Genomic DNA, 18,207 nt, shown 5'->3' with positions numbered 1-18,207 from the left:
ATAAACCGCTGAAGGAAGAGCTGTGTGTTGCATCTTCCTTGCTGGCGAGGTCGTGCGCAACAGACCCTGTAGACCCTGAAATGCATAGCAATAAAAATGTACTTGATACAAATTTAATGGCTTTGGCTTTTTCAGCAACCACACATCTTCACCCTTAACATTAGATGTGCTTTCTTTGGGGCCCAAAATTAAACTTTTTGGTTTTGTTTTGAAATCTTTGAGCTCTAATTTTGTACTGAATTCTTATTCAGATATTCTTTGTTTCAAGAGTGGGCTGCTGAATGACTACTTGGACTTATACCCACCACATGGATTTAGAGCCATCTTTTTGCTTGTTATTTATTTTATATAGTTCTGTACATTTTATTTGTAGAGCTTCAGTATCTTTCTGTGCAGTACACCTTACTCAAACTGTACTGTTATTTTATGTTCTGTTATACGTTACAGTACTGCACAATAGTGATGCAAATAAAAGCAAAGTCATCAAGTTGAAGGTTCCTTTGATCTTTTCTTTGTTTCAAATACTGCAATGTGCACATTACACACCATTCCTCGTAGAGTGACCAGTTTACTTATCAACCTAGTTGCAGGAAAGGAGCACATGTATTAAACAATGAGTGTCTGGATGTATAAAGTCACCATGAGTTCCTGTGCCCTGGCTTGAAACCTCAGTTGCCTTGAAATCTCTATTGGATGGAATGGCCTGCAGCTGTTAAACTCCACCTTGCACAGCCTCTCAGGGCATACACAAATTATTTGCCTTAAAATAATTATCATGGGCTCTAATCCAATTCCTAATAGCAACCATATCTGAAATCTAATGAACCTGGTCTTCAAAATCTTCATTCTTATTTGTACTCTCCTCTACTGAGCTTTGATCTGAATTTCCTATGAAGCTCTGCTTAAAGTATTCTAGTTCTTTTCCAGCCCTCATCTCCAAGCCTCTTGAAGCTCCCCCTATAACCAGTTTCAAAGGCTTCTGAGCCGTGTTTATAAGTATAGCCGCAGCAATTGCACATTTCTTTGACCCCAGTGTTCTGTATTCATATTGCCCATCACTTGTGGTAGCAGAACAAAATACACATTTTAAAGCAGGTGAGGTTTAATTCGATTTGTGATTTCAGAGAATTGAGGCCATTGTCACCTAGACCCAAACAAGAAACAGCTTGAAGGAGGTTTATAGCCACTAGAAAGGCAAGTTAGATGGAAAGAATACCAGAGAGCATGCTTTGCTAGTAATCTGGGGTCTTTTGATCTAGTCTAGTTAATTACAATTAATGACCTCAGATCTAGAAATGTGGCCTTCTTTCTAGGTTCTCTGTTACATTGCACTGGTCAAAGGGTGTGCTTCTCAGTTAACTCCAAGCTGTTTTGTTTCCATTGCTCTTCAATATCTTGAAGTCAGGTATTATGTTGTGAGCTTGGTTAGTCTTGCTCAGCATGGCTTTGGGGAATTCATATTTCTTATGGGTCTATGTAGCTTTCAAGGGCTTTTATTCTATGTCTGTGAAGAATGATAAAGATATTTCCATAGCAATTGTCATAAATCTGCTCACCAGTTTGCAAACTTTAACTCTATTACTCTTCTATTCCATGAATGTATGACGTGTTTATTATTTTTTCCTGTTCAATATTTCACCAGTGTTCAAATTTTCACTGTGATACTCAGTTACTCCCTCGCTTAAAATTAGTTCTAGATATTTTATTTTAATTATTGTGAATGCCCTTATGTTTTATTTCTTTCTCAGAAGTTTTATTATTGCTATAAAATACTCTATTTTTATATTGATCATATATTCATCAGAGCTTGTGAGGTCCTCACAACTCCAGTGCAATAAAATAGGTTTCAGGGTTTAAGCAGAAGCAGAACACTGGTAGAATATTATATCTGTATTACCACCCAAAAGACATAGCCTCAAAGAATCAGGAAATCCAGAATGAAGGCTATACTTATAGATACACAGGTGCAACTATAAATGATCTCAGTCCCTAGTGTGACTAATGAGATCAAAGACACTTGTGTCTTTTCTTGCCTTCCTCTCAGAAACTGAAGATAATAAAGATATTTATTGATGTCTTAAAGATATTTAAGATATTCTGTTGGTGGCAGAAGAGCTCATCACACAGAGAGGATCAATGTATCCAACCACACAATGAAAGTATACGTCAGTGAAAATGAGACAAATAGACTGAGATCTATTCTTAGAACTAGATAGTAATTATCAATATCTCATCAAATAAGAGAAATTTTGTGTAGTCAAGAACAATAAATGTTCATAAAACCATGATAAGTGTCTTCCACAATCACAATATAACACAGAACTCTGTCTCTCCATATTATCAATAAACATAAAAGTGTTACCCTAAAAGGAGAAATATTTCAAGTGGAATGTAATAAGAATTAAGAAGTCTAAATAATAAAATGTATTATGAAGAATCAAAAAAAGCAAGATGCAAAATTAAATTCTAGCAATGTCTTCTTAGGTCGCATGTGCAGAATATATAAAATTTTCTTTCAAATCATTTATAAAAGGTCAAAAGTAATGTAATAATAAGAAAATTATTTGATCAGCCATTTCACAAAAGATAACATCAAAGTAAGACATTTGTAAAAATGTTCAAACTTATTAAATCAAAAGTGAAACATAAATTAAAATTGCAATGTAATAATCAGAACACAGCTGCGGACATAGCTCAGTGCATATATGTGAATTTACAAGATCAGAAGGAATAAAAATATTAAGCAAGGACAAATATATGGAACAAGTGACACTGTCATATACTTCAAAATAGAATAACTATTTTTGACAACTGTGTAGCTGAATTCACTGAAGCTAAATCCACACAAAAGAACACCACCCAGAAATTATAACTCTAAGTCTGCACCCAAATGGGGTATTTGTACATCTATGCTAATATATACATGATTTTTTATGATAGGTAAACTGTTCCAAACCTGAAAAATCAACCCACAACTCTATAACAACTAAGTAGGTGGGGTTATAGCTCAGCCACACAGTGCCTGCCTGGTAAGTGTGAAGTTGTGAGTTTGATTCCCAATAGAAAATAAGGAATAAATGAATTCATGAAAATGCAGATGATGGGCTACTATGCACTCATGAAAATAAGTGGTTTCCAAAGAAACACAAAAATATAGGTCAATATCATGAACATAATTTGTGGCAAGGAACCCAGACACAGCAGATTGTATGATTCCATTTGAAGTATGGGAACTTTAAAAATGAATAAAACAAAGCTATGCTCTCACAATTCAGAGCAGTGGATGTTTGTGAATAATAAGTATTCTGATTAAAAGGAAACAGGAGCAATCACCTGGATGTGTTGCTAGAGACAGTTTATTTGTTGAACTTTCTGGTGTTCTTTTGGCATGTTCATTTTTCTTAAATGTATGAAGATGTACATTAGTGATTTGAAAATATCTTTTAAAAGAATATTCTTATCCAGTAAAATGATATTCAAAACCTTGGAAACATTTTAATTTTTAGAGTAACAAAGAATAAGTCTATTAATCCCACATTCTTATGTGGTCAGTTCATTATTATTTTCTAGTCTACCAGAAAGCCTATTGTGCAGGCACAGGCTGTCCAGGTAGAATTAAGGTTATGATTCACACAAATATTAGTAGAGCAAGGATTTATACTGAACACATGTAGCTTAAAGCAAACATAATTCGTGTCCATGAAATCTGAGGTCAATAAAAGATCAATAAAATAAACACCTTATGGTGGTTCTGAGGAACTGTTATCACAGTATCATAAAGAATATGATCATCTATAAATATACATTTCCCCAAAGAAGAGTATCAACTGCAAACATTTGGCCTTGAATTTTAATTTTAATTGGGATGTTTGTAAGAACTTTGGGGCAGAGGCTGAGATATGACCTTAGTGGCAAAAATAACACAGCCTTAGGAGCACAGCCATAAGATTGACAAAGAGGAAATAAATTACAAAGATGAGCATTTGTTTTTTGGAAATACTTTTAAATGTGCTGGGCAATGACACAACATCTAATGATTTTTTGAAAATACAAAATAGAAAATGCGAAGGCATATTAGTTCCCTTTTCAGAATGTGTAGGATTATGGAAACTCAGAGCAATTAACATTTGCCTAAGAATTCCCTGATGCTCCCACAGTGGATGTCATCATGTTGCAGGAATCAGTCCTTACTCTTCAGAAAAGAGGTCTTCACCCCTCCACCTGCTGGCAAGAGGACCTGCTGACAAGTCATGGCTGAATCCTTCTTCAGGCATTGCCTGTGGCAGAAGGAAACTGCCTTGCTTATGGCTGTAGACCTTGTAGGACTCAGTTTTCCTGTTATAGGACAAACTAAGTGACACCCACAATTTCAAGGAAGACAGACTTATTTTGTTTCACAATTTCAGTGTGTCAAGTTTATAGTTAGTGCAGAAGAAATGTGGTGAAGGGTCCTGGTGAAGGAAAACTGCACAGAGAGTGGTGGTGAGGAGGCAGAGGCAGAAGGGAGCAGCTGGGAGGGGGGGGAGTTATGCTATTTTTAATCATTATTCTAATGACATCCTTTTCCCACCAGGCCCATGCTTCTAGCCATGCATTGGTCTTTTAACCTTTTAACTCATCAGTGTCCACTGATGAACAAAGTATCCTCACCATCCCATCCCTTACCATAAGCCCCACCTTTGGAAACCGGAGACTGTTGGATTCTAGATCCGAACATCACATGTATCAACCAGGAGCAGCCTATCTATAATGACACGTATCAGAGAAACATTATGCCAGACAAAGTAAAAGGAATGAAATGATTTATTCCGGTTGATTGGATTTGGAGTTAAAAGTATTGCCACTGTGAAAAGTGTTGAATTCAATAGAAATGAAAACAAAGAAAGTTTCAAGCACTGGCAATTGGTAAGCTGTTCAAAAAGTACTACAGAAGTTAGGGAAGAGATTGGTCAGTGAGGTGAAATCATCTGTTTTAGGAATTGGTGCCTTTCGAAGTAGGTTCCTCCCCTCTGAGCATCAAGGCCCTATCTTTTTGATGACTGCATTTAAAAGGATGACTCCCACATCTTGAGACAGACATTCCTGGACTATACAACTAACACTACACCGACATAGATATTTCCCTTTACGTCAAACAGAGAAAGAATGTGTTTTCTAAACTAAATAAGAAAAGGAAGGCTAGAAGTCTGGTAAGGAGGAAGCCTGTTAGTAACATAGTCATCCTGAGCAAAACATTAAGGCAAACTCAGTTCAAAGTGTCTGCCAACTCAGCGTCTATCCCCGTGTGGGATGTGCTTATAGAGCCATTAAAGTACCAGATGCCCCGTGGCATTGTCTGAATTCTCTGGGACACCGTATGCCTTCATACCTTCTGCCACATCTCTGCTTCTAAAATTTCACCTAACATACGAGTGGCAAATTCATTTTATTTATCCTCTTCCTAATCTTCAGGACACTTTTGACATGGAATTTTATTTCCTAGTGTTCGCGTTTCTTTTGCTGTCAATGACATTGAATCTTTTGGATGAAGTAAAAGAATCGCATTGGAAATGTTGTCTTCAATATTTATAACAACAGTAACTGGATTAAGAATAGGCATATTGCAAATACCAACTAAACATTTTTATTGAATGTAAGTCAGAACTATACCCTGCAGTCAAGAGGATAATTTCATTTTATTTATGATTTAAAAGGTAAAACCTTTGTACATTCATTATGGTTTAGATCTCAGATGTACTCTAAGCTCTTCGGCAAGGCGACTGAATCACAGGGCGCTGTGCTCACACACCAGTGGGCTCACTGTGAAGGGCCATAGTGGAATGTGGTGTTGGGAGGCGAGCCTGCTGCCTGAGAACCAGGTCCCTGGGCTGTGACCTGCAGGGCTGTAGCTGCTCCCAGCTGCCAGAAGTGGCTCAGCTGTCCTCGGCCAAGCCCTTCGGCACCCTGTTTCTCTCTTGGAGGCAGGCAGCCACAGACTGAACCCTCTGCAACCATAAGCCCAAAGAACCCTCTCCTTATTCAAGTCTCAGGTTTCAGGCCTTCCTCCTAGTGAGGATAAATCTAATATAATATTCAACAAGAATTGTCTCTGACAACCTAATGAGTGGTTATGTGTGTTAGTATTTCAACTCATGTAAGGCAACAGCTGCATTTTAAAATAGTGGGTTTTTGGAAAGGGTAATTTTTTCTATTCATTTTTTATCTTATAAGATTAACACAGATTGTTCCCTTCCCCTGAAATATACTTCAAACTGAATGTTTAAGTTATTTCAAAATTAAGTTCTAATTTCAATTCACTGGTGAATGTTGAGGGTGGTAATCATTTTCTTTTCTTTTTTTTTTTTTTAACACACTTCCTATCAGTTCAAATGAAAATAAAAATAGTTTTTAAATAAATATGATCCAGTCAACAATTGAGGAAGCTATATGGATTTACATGAATTTTAAAAGTAGTTCAGTAGGAAGGTGCTTGTATGGAATATTTATAGCCCTACAAAACATATATGTTGAAAAACTAGCCCCTGCCATGGGGTTAAAAAGTGGGGCCTTTTCAGTTCTTTAAATCACCTGGGTGGGGTCCTCTTGGATGAGGTTAGTGCCCATCTGGGGCTGAGTCAGAGGACTGGTTTGCTCACTTTTTATCACTGAAGAGGCAGAGAGAAGAGCAAGCCACCCCTCAAGAAGGCCCCTATTAAAAGCAAAGCAGAGGGCACCATGGTACACAGTTCTAGCTTCCATACTATGAGACATGAATTTTTATGTTGACAAACATTCCAATCTGTGTCATCTTATTGAAATCCAAAACTTCATCTTATTGAAATCCAAAACTTTGGCCTATTATAAATGTACAGGAATAAGTTACATTGAGAATAATCAACCCATAACCTACATCAACTTTGCAGTATGAAGTAAAAAGAAGGTGATGACATTAGTGATCTTACTATAGCCTGAGCTGCACTGAACTCCCTAGAAATAAATCTAGTACTTGGCAGTAAATTGTGTGAATAAAATATTGAGTGCCTTCAAAATAAGTTTAGACATAAGTAACTTTGAAAACTTAAGAAAACACAGTAACTTATTTTAATGAGTCATGAATTAAAATACATATTGTTATAAACATTGAATATTTGTAACTGAATAGTGATGAGTTCATAACATATTTACTTGTGGGTTGTAGTTGAAATATTACTTAGGATGAAATTTATGACCATAATGAACATTTTGGAAAATATAAAATAGTGAAAACTCATGCTCTAAGTAATCTATTTTTTATACTAGTAACAGAATAAGTCACATAAATATAAATATGAGGAAAGAAATAATAAGAAATGGGCAACACTAAGTAGAAAAATAACAATAAAAAATGATCAAATTATTAAGTAGCTCACTTAAATATGTATCTCCCTCAGTTTTGATTAAAAAAAAAGAAAAGCAACCAATGGCAAATTTAATAACAAAGTTGAGATGCACATTCCAAAATAATTATTATATAGATAATTATATAATTTTTCAGATGATAATGTGAAAGAGACAATTATCTAGGAAAATATTTCGTCAAATTATGTAGAACACAACACTTAAACACACAAGACTAGTATGAATTTACAATTTGCCCTGATAAATAAATAAGAAGTTATCAGAGCTGGCCACATAGCTCAGTGGACTACAGTGCCTGCTTAGGCTGAGCCCAGAGGCCAGGCTTCAATTAATCCCTGACAGGCCCTGCCCCACCCCACCCCTGGGGCATGCTGAAATGAGGATAGAGACTGGGCATGGTGGTGTGAGCCCATAATCCCAGCACTTGGGAGGCTGAGAACAGGAGAACCAGTACAAGTTTGATCTGTATAGTGAGTCCCTGTAGGCCCTGTCCTAAATAAAAAAAAATGTAATAATGATAATAATAATATAAATAATGACTTGTCAAAACAAAATCAGAATAACAAGGCCATGAGCAGGTATGTATGTTACATGATGTGCATGCACAACTCATAACTGAGATAAACTATGGCAGGAATAAGCATATAGAAGTAAATAATTAAACTCCTAAAAAATTGTAACTCTTATTTGTCCAGAAAGCCTATGTCATGAATTAAAATCCCCAGATAAACACATTCTTCATTTGATGCTCTTAATTTAACAAATGATCAGGCTACTTTTGATAAAATATTAGATGTAAAAATAAAATTCTTAAATTATACCAAAACATATTTTATGACCTTGCATCAAGGATAATTTTGAACATAGAATGTGAAAGCAAAATTTATAATAAGGTGCAATGTATTTTAGTGAACCTAATATTAAGATGTTACACAACAGACCATACCATTCACATAATAGAGAATTGCACCCTGCATTTTAGAAATGATGAATAAATCGGGGACCTCACATTTAAAAATCGTGTATGGATTAATATTAGAAAGATGGAGACCACAGCAGACAATGGCACAGACAATCAATTTCTAAAAATAGAGGACGCCACCACTGTGCAGATCTGCTGGATAGGCTGGTAACTCTGCGCCTCTCAAGGGCAGTGTTTACCTTCATGTGGACTCTGGGGGACATCCATCACAGCTGTGAAAAAGGAAAAATGTCTTCACTGCACAGCGATCATGGTTTCCACAGAGGGATGACCAGTGTGTGGGGACGCTAAGCGTGTGGGGGCCCTAAGCATGTGGGGTCCCTAAGTATGTGGGGGCCCTAAGAGTGTGGGGCCTTATGCGTGTGGGGCCCTAAGTGTGTGTGGCCCTAAGCGTGTGTGGCCCTAAGCGTGTGTGACCCTAAGCATGTGGAGTCCCTAAGTATGTGGAGGCCCTAAGAGTGTGGGGCCCTACGCGTGTGGGGCCCTAAGTGTGTGTGGCCCTAAGTGAGGAGCTAATGCTCTATTTATATAATCATTCTACATAACAGTTAAGATGAATTCTATTCATATTTATTAATGTGGCCATTTTAAATTCCTAAGTCAATGAAGCAGTATAGTTTCTTTTATGTAACTGGAGCGGCACACAACGCAATACACATGTAGCTAACATACATTCCTGCTTTCTCTTCAGTTGGGTACCCTTAAAGCAGACCCTAGTAAGGTCATAGGAAAATGGACTGCTGAGGCTTTCCATGTTTTATTTTTGTTCAAGTTTGATTAGTCATGTATATCTAGAATTGTCATTTTTTAAACAGATTCTCCCATTTAATCAAACTTAAATTTTCAAAATAGTTTCTAGTAATCATCTGGATTTCAGTAATATATTCTAATTTTACCTTTTGCATTATTGATTTCTTTAAATTATATTTATGTCTTCTCTGTAATTTTTTTGTTGAGTTTGAGTAAGAGTTTACCAACCTTATTTATCCTTCCAAAAAGTAATTCTTTGATTCATGATCCTACATAATGTTTTGGTTTCAATTTCATCATTTTCACTGTGCTCTTTATACGCAGTTTTCCCCAGTAGTTTTGGGTTTGCATTTTCCTAGGTTTTCTAGGACCTTGAAGCTCCATCACTAGCTTACTTACATGGGATCACTCTCACTTCCTCATCTAGAGATTGGGAGGAAGGAAGAAACCTGACACTGAAAACTGCACTCGTGCTTTAGAGAGTCTGCTACGTGGCACTTCCACTGCCATTTGATTGTGGGAAAGTGTAAATGTCTTACTTCTGATTAATTTCTGGCTTCTGAATCAAGTGGGCAAGAAGAATGGGGAAGCAAGGGCCTCACACCAGGAAGTAGAGATGATGTGCCAGCGAGACTTGGTGGTGAGTGTGCACCATAGAGAAGGCTGTGGGACTCTGTGTGTGTGTGTGTGTGTGTGTGTGTGTGTGTGTGTGTGTGTATCTGTGTCTGTGTCTCTTGCTTTCTCACCTGTCAATTTCTTCTCATCCTGTTTTTCTGATTCCCCTTGAATGCATCCTTGTAGTCCTCTGGCTGGATGAACCCACTTCTCTTACTCCTATAGCACCTTGTATAGCACCTTGGGGGCAGGCTTCGCTTCACTTCTTTCACACAGTTCTCTCTCTCCTATGACTTCCAACCTGCTCTCTTTAAGAGATGCAATGACTTAGAGAACTTATACTTGGAATCTCTTCCCCTCTTATCCCTCACCAGTCTTTCTGCGTAGCTCATCTTGTATTAGTCTTTCCAAATGATCAGAGCGCCATTTCTGTATGATTTTGCACAGAACTTGACAATTAAGTCACATATTTATGGTAACAGGCACACAGTACAACAGGTTTGGAAATTAAAATCAAGGCTCTTATTCATGTTGTATCTCAAGTTTGGGCACTAACAGAATGATGTACTTATGCCCAAGGACAGATTAGTTGTCCAGGGGCAGTAACCAGTAGTAATTCCAGAGAGAAATCACAGCTTTAGCTGAGCCAGTCAGACTAGGTGAAAGGAATTTTCCCTTTGCAGGAAGAACTGTTACATGATCAAGACGTTCACTAGCCCCAGGGATGTGAAACTTGGATGGATTTGGGCAGGAGCAACTCTGCTGAGGATCTTCTATGAGTTTATCTCAAACACATTTTCCACACAAACAGAAGTAACTTTAAGTTAAATATAAAGAAAAAATTATTTCGCAATTCAGTAAGTCGTAAGGTCTTTAGGAAATTTCACTGTCATTTGTTAGGTTGGGCTAACTGACCTCTACATGTTATTTCTTTGCATTCTCTGATGCAAAGATGACGCTGTTGTACTTGCCATTAAAGCAGCGATAGGCTCCACTGAGCTGTATGAGGGAACTGCCTTCACACTTTATGCTACCTAGGGAATACATTCAGGAAAAATAAAGTGTTTGTGTTACGTGAGCTATTTTACCACTATGAATTGCTCTATTTTCCTGCCAAATTTAAAAGAGTTAAATATTCTAACACATTCCTGTGAAGATGTTCTGTGTAGGAATCAACAGGAGTTAGGTTGGCTTGTTCAAAGACAGAATATTGCACTGTACCCTCTGTGTGCCAGGGACAGATTTCCCTCTCAACTGATTACTCATGTCAACCTAACTAAATAAATTGTCCTTGTTTTCCTTCTTTGTTCGCAACACTTCGCATGTCATCACGTGAAATGCATAGTTAGAATTAAACAATGGCTTGGTTTGTTGCTGGCATGGCCAAGTCCGCATTTAGACAGTTCTTGGTATTTTAGGGGCCCACTGATTCTTCCTTCTTTCCTTTCACGAGTATTGCTCCACCTCTTTCAAATAAACTGCTGCCCTCTCCTGCCTAGACCTGTGCCTCTTGCTTTCTCACCTGTCAATTTCTTCTCATCCTGTTTTTCTGATTCCCCTTGAATGCATCCTTGTAGTCCTCTGGCTGGATGAACCCACTTCTCTTACTCCTATAGCACCTTGTATAGACCCCTCATAGTACACAGATTACTTGTAAGCCTTAAACTCCTCCACTGTTGCAGAGACAAATGTGTAGTACCATTAATCGTGGTGGGAGAGACTTCATACCATACTTAGGAGCAGTGCATGTAGCCTGACTTCCACTCATATCGCAGCTGTAGGACTCCAGACAAGCTTTATTGGCTCCTGAAGAAATGGAATTTTGTGATAAGATGAATCTTCTACAGGTAAGCTAAAAAGTCTCCATTTTCTTAGTTTGTTCACTCCATCTAAACATTTTCCTCTACTAGAAAAAAATTAAATATTTTTTCTTTATACAAGTTCTTTTCAGACCAAAAATTTTTTCTGACCCAATAACAACTGGATCAGCCACTTCTCAGCCAAAACTTCATTTTATTTTCCACTTTCATTGTCTTTTGAGAAAGCACTAAAGAAAAAAAAATCTGAAATAGATACATGCATGAAAAACAAATTTAGATACCATATTTTTTAGAGACTGCTAAGAGTGAGGGACAAGAGTAAGTTAGCTCATCTGGCTAAAAAATCTGGTGCTTGCATAACAGAGGAATAGATTTAGTTCAAGTTCATGCATACACATTTCCTTACTTCTACTTCAGTAGTTTGTATTATCAGACACTACCTGAGCATAAGATAGACAAAAAGACAGAATGGCAGATTCACAGAGTTGTAGGAAAAATCGCAGTGTGCAGGGCCCACTGGCAAGCATAGAGAAGCGTCATCGGGCCAGTAAGCTGGGCTAGGGGGCAGGTCAGTTCAAAGGCCCTCAGTACAATTCACGATAACAGAAATTTTTAAATAAGGCAACACAAGTCGGTTAGAAGTCAGGACATTCCAGAATGAACAATTTGTTGTGCTGAATTATGCCATTGTTAGATAATTCTTTTAAGAAGTGTTTCCAGGTATAAAATCCAACATGATATCCTATGGTTCTCATCCAATACTTGTAAGCTGGTCTTTCAAGAAGGTAATATTGATGAAATCATTAAAAGCATTGATGTATTGTATGCTGAATTTACAATGATATAATAAGCCTATTAAAAAGCCCAGAACACTTTGTAATTAGAAACACCAATTTCATACTTAAATCTAAAAATTTAAAGAAATGATCCGGTATCAAGCATTCGAACTTTCTTAATGAAAAAATTTCAGTGACAGCTTATAGATCCAAACTATGTTTTACTTCAGTATTTACAATATTTTACATGAAAATTTCTATTCACAATGAGTTACATTGGGAATTAGAGCATACTAGAGCTCACAATGGTTACAGAATTTGTTAATATAAGTTACTTTCTGTTACTGAAGGAGAATGAAGGCATTCTGACTTTATAACAAAGCTTATGGCAATCATTTATTTAGCCTAAAGAAAAGCTAACTCAATAAACTTAGCTTTAACTAAACTACAATATGGAGAACAGAGGAGTTTTACCTTGAAAAACAACCATAAGAATCAAATCATTCAGTTGTTTGAGAAGTACAACTTAGCTCTTCAATGAACAATTAGCAATAATTCCCAAGGTTCATGGATAATAACAACCACATTTATTACTTTATTCGTTTGAATTCCCTCACGCACATTTCCTGAGCTTTTGGTGAGCATGTGTACGTGATCATAGAAGGACGCAGTTAAACAACTTGTTTTCATGCTGATCACAATGTGCCACAAAACATCTTTGTTCCAAACCAACTTCCCTTGAGTTGTACCAGTTGTTTAAGAAGTGTCATGGGAGAAGGATGAAAGAGCACCCTGGGAAAGGAAACTGAAGAATGTAGGCTCTAAATACTTTTCAGTAAACAAAGCAGAAGGAAGACATTATGGAAACAGGCGTGGAGCAGGGAAATGATTTTGAGATTGAATGTAGCCCTCTGGAGTTAGAAGACATTGCGTGTTATATTCCCGTTTTGTCAAGGTGATTACATCACTGTCCACGGTGTGCAGGAGGGGAAGGGGTTGTCTTAGTTCATCCTACTGAAAACGAAAAATCTGGAACAGCAGGAGAGGTTTTGAGGAAGGGAAAGTAACGGCCTACAAAAATAGATGCCAGAGAGATAATTCTGGTTTCAGCGTAAAGGACAAATAGAGAAGATTTTTTTAAAAATAGAGAAAAGGAGACTAAAGAATCTAGATCAAAACTTTTTCCCCAGAAAAGTAAAAATCTAGAGATGAAGAAACAGGGTGATTGCGAGAGGCATTGGAAGATGACCAGCAACACTCTCTGATCTGGGTGATTTCCCACATGATGAGAAGGAGCAAAAAGGTTTTATCAAGTACAGCTGAGGATTTTGAAACTCAGACAGGTTAAATGAGTTTTTCAAGGTCAAATGCCTCTGAAAACCACTGCAGTCTTTTCCCTCATTAAGCACTTTGGTTTCTCTCTTTTCGAGGCTCCGTGTGGCACCTGAGGCTTTCCGAGCTCAGAGCACAGCCACCGCGCAGCGTCTCTGGCCTTGCCTTTGGGGCTCCCACTCCTACAGCTGCAGCGTTCTTTTTCTGCTATGTCCACTTCCTCTCTTAGGGCAGTGAAGCTCGCGTGCACAAAAGTATCAGCTCAAATGGATGCTTGCTTCCCAGGGTATATTGCTAATATCTGCCACCGGCACTAGGGATGCCATGAAGCTGGTCCTACTCCACTTCTGGTTTAGAGCAGGCACCACAAAAAGAACAAGCATGCTAGTAAGTTCTGTTCTCATCCCCACTATATCAGGCATATTTAATTAGCAGCAAAAAATAGAAAAGCATATTTAGCTCCTTATTCAGCAAGAACTGGGAAGACACCAGATTATAGGCCCAGCAAAATACAACGAGTGACATTCTGACAAAGCCTTCTTTCTGAACCGAACATCCAAAAATGACGCAGGCAAAGGATCTGTTAATTGCTGATCAGATTTTAACTGGGTCAGCTCCAAATATGGATGCAAATTGAGCTCGATAGAAGGGATGCTTGTTACCTGATTTGGTTTAGATAGCACGGGCAGAATTGGGGTAAGGTGACAAGAAACATTTAGGTTGGGATAGTGATGCAAGTTTAACGACTCACGTTACTAAAACAAGAAGCACTGAAAATGAGACGTTTTCTCAAGAAAACTGAGCCCTTTTCATGGTGTGTGTATTTTGCTTTTCTGTTGTTCCACAACAATTGAGTGCATATTTTTCAGCTTAAATGAAACCCACAGTATTATCTCAGTATCTCTGTGGTCAGGATTCCAGAGTGTGTTAGCAGATTTCTCTGTTCTGGCCTTCCTGGGATGAAACCAGTATTGCTGGAGATATTCCAGGCTCATGGCTTGTTGCTATTGTTCAGCTTTTGTTTTAATTGCATTCTGAGACTGGAGGTCAGTCTTTCTATAACCTGACAATTTCCCTAAGACTGGCAAGAGAATATCTCTGCTGCTGTAAATCCACCTGTTGTTTTGCATCACCAATTGATGGATTCCCCTTCCCAGGTTTTATGTGATCAGGTAAGATCCACCCTTTTAATTAAACTAAAAGCAACTGATGAGAAGCTTTAATCAAATCTTTGAAACACTCTCATCATTGGAACTCAAAATATCCTAATCCCAAGAGGAATATTCACCCTAATCACCATCACCTTTTCTATTCTATAGTGTACACCAGCTAGAAATCCTGAAGTCACTTCAGAATCTTATCTGTCAAGATGCTTTAATGGAAATGTACCTCTACGTGTTCTGAAATTCCCTGTGACAAATGTCAAATATGGAGCTATCTAAAAACATTCTACTCTGAGGTAAGATCTGGATGCAAATATAGGCTGTAACTCAGAATCTAGTTCTAATTCTGAGATTTTTCTTCTCAAAAGGGAGTCAATAATTACAATTTCTCAGGGTCATTAGTTTGTAGTGTCATTAAAAATCTTTCCTGTCATATAGTAAATGCTCAGCAGAATTGATGAATAAGTGATCTAATTGTAAGATCTGATGGTAGTGGTGCAGAGCCAAATCGTGTGAAGGACATGAATGGATCAGGGTAATCAAGCATTGAAAGGCCATCGTAAACGAGATTAAACGATAAGGGTCACCATAAAATTAGCTGACATCACTCAGGAGCACACTGTATGACCACAGAGATACATATTATAACACTATAAAATGTATCATTTTAAGTAACATAGTGACCTTCGTAGCTATGTGCATCTGTTGAATAAGGAAAGTGAGATGCAGTAAAGTGACAGAGGACTCAAACTGGACATATTGGTTCTAAAGTTGTACTTCACACACCACCAAATTAACAGTGACTAGCATCAAAATGTCTTAAGTGGAAGAAACTGACAAATCTAGAGTGACTAATCAGAGATTCCAAAAAATAGGCAAGCTTGACAAGAGGTATGCAAAATTTAGCCCGCTCACCTAGGATTTGTTTTTTTCTTTTTTTCTGAGATAGGGTAAAGGAAGAAGATTTTTACTTTTGTGGCTCTTTTCCTAAAACATAGCATCTGATGAAAAATCTGCCCTTAAAAATAAAATAGTTCTAGATACTTTATAGCATTCTACTTCGTATTTCTTTGCAACAAGTTAATTCAAATTTAAGGATCTTAAAAAAACATGTCTCCTATATCATAGTTTTTATAGTTAAGAATGTGGTCATGGCTTGGCTGGTCCTTCTGCATAATCTCTTCTCAAGGCTAGAAGCAGGATATGGTTCAGGACTACATTTTCATCTGAAAGCTTGACTGAAACAGATATGGTCTCAAACTAATAAAAAATGTTGATTTTTTTTTTCATAGCAGTAATCACTTCATGTGTTTCAAGTTGAAGAATCTAGATTCTTTCCTGAATTTCAGAAAAATGAAATTTGTCATTCGTCACTGACCTGATCAGCTCTTTTCCATGCTGACCTTGCAACACAGCAGCCTTACATCCTCCAAGGGAAGCAAGTTTATCCAAAGAGAAGAGGACACATGATAGAAATCATAATCTTAAATTGTTTAATCCCAAAAAGGGAATGCTCCATGACATTTAGTGTTCACAATTAGACAAAAGGAAGTTATTCAATAGAAGCCATAGTTCATTGGAGATACTAGGCAGGCTATTTTATAGAATGTCTTCCACAAGATGCATAGACCCAGCGTTGTTGATGTATGCTTTTAGGGCCTGCTACCTGGGGTGAGTGTTTGACCCTTTCCATCAATAACAGTGCTGTTTGTTGAGTTTCTACTTTGATGAGGTATACTCCTCCTCTGAAATAGTAGAACTTGTGTTGATTATGTGAGATGATGTGTATAAAACACCACAGCACATGTAACACAATTTCTACTACAATGTTACCTCAGTCCAAGAACTTAATTATTTCTGGTGATTTCAGTCATACACTGGATTGGACGAGAACCAAATGAAAATTTCCCATAAAGTCAACAGGGAGACTAACCTTCAAATCTGATTGGTTATTTTTCAGTGTAGTTTGAGTCCAGAATGCTGGAAAGACTTAAGTTCTTGAGCCAAAGCACCACTGTCTCTGTTATGAAGATGATCAATATATTAAAATTTGTAGAAATAACTACTGACAATATGTTTATGCACTTATTTTATATTTATGCTAATGCTAACATAAATTAATAAGACATTTTTGTTTTATTTAGTTCTATCCCCAATTTTTTCATCATTATTAATTTCTTTGATACACTTAACCTACATACACAATGATGTCAGTTCTTTGCAACGTCACTGCATGTTGAATTCCATACTTTTGATTTATACCTTTCTTCCTAGGTTTCCCGAGTTTGCCTGTGGACCAGCAACTTCACCGGACAACTTGTTTCTTGACCAGCCAACACTCAGAATGATGTTAGAGCTGTACAAACACTAAATAAAATGACTAGTGCTGGTGAGCTAGCTTAGTGGTTTAAGTGCCTGCTTAGGGAAGCGCAGGGACCAGGGTTTGATCCCCAGCATCACATGCTATGAAGGCCTGTCCCTGGGTGGACTGAGCCAGCGCACTGAGCTGGCCACTGAGACCAGATGTGATGGTGCACGCCTGTAATCTCAGTGGTGGGGAGGCAGAAAACAGGAGGATCATTATGATTTCAAGCTGCCTAACAAGACCCTGTACCAAATACATTAAAAAATTATAAATAAGTAAATAAAACGACTAAATAAATGGCTGTGTGAATGCATGGATGGACAATCTGGAAGAAGAAATAGATAGACAAATGGACATGTGTGTTGTATTTTCTGTGACAATTGAACAACTAAAACATTATCTGTATTACTTACTCTAACAAGTTTGTTCTGTAAAACTTGCTTTGAAATTACTGATCTAATGAGTTATGTTCACACTGCTACTGAAATTATGCCTAAAATGAAGATGATATTGCAGAATTAAGGCGATCCAAAAAGCAGAGGATGAGGGCAGGGTTCTATTCTTTTGGAGGGACAGTATTTCACATTCATGAATAACTTAGGCCAAGAAAGTTGCTTCTGCCAACCAACAAATGCAATTTTGAAGTTGCAACAGGCTGACCTTGTACATGTTCCCTGTGGGAGAGAATCCTCAAAACTCCAACAACTAATCTAATCTGAATGCAGAAAAAACATCTAAGCAATAAATGGAAAGGAGGGCAAATGGGTGCAACTTGAGACTATACTCATAAGTGAAATAAATCAGACTCACATATGTAACCATGAGGTCGTCTCCCTAGTGTGAAAAGCTGAAAGAGTAAATTAGACCCAAAAGGTTTGACAGGTGTTGTAAAAACTGTTCAAATGAAAGATAAACTGGACTGTGGGAAAGGAGAAAGAAGGAAGGAAATTAATGAAAGCAGGCCGGGAGCTAAGGAAGGAGGAGCCGCCCACTGCCCCCCAAACAGCAGGAGACAGTTCAGCAGGGA

This window comes from Octodon degus, unplaced genomic scaffold (assembly GCF_000260255.1).
Source record: "Octodon degus isolate 3935 unplaced genomic scaffold, OctDeg1.0 scaffold00006, whole genome shotgun sequence".
In the NCBI taxonomy this organism is placed as follows: domain Eukaryota; kingdom Metazoa; phylum Chordata; class Mammalia; order Rodentia; family Octodontidae; genus Octodon; species Octodon degus.
This window is presented reverse-complemented; position numbering follows the sequence as displayed.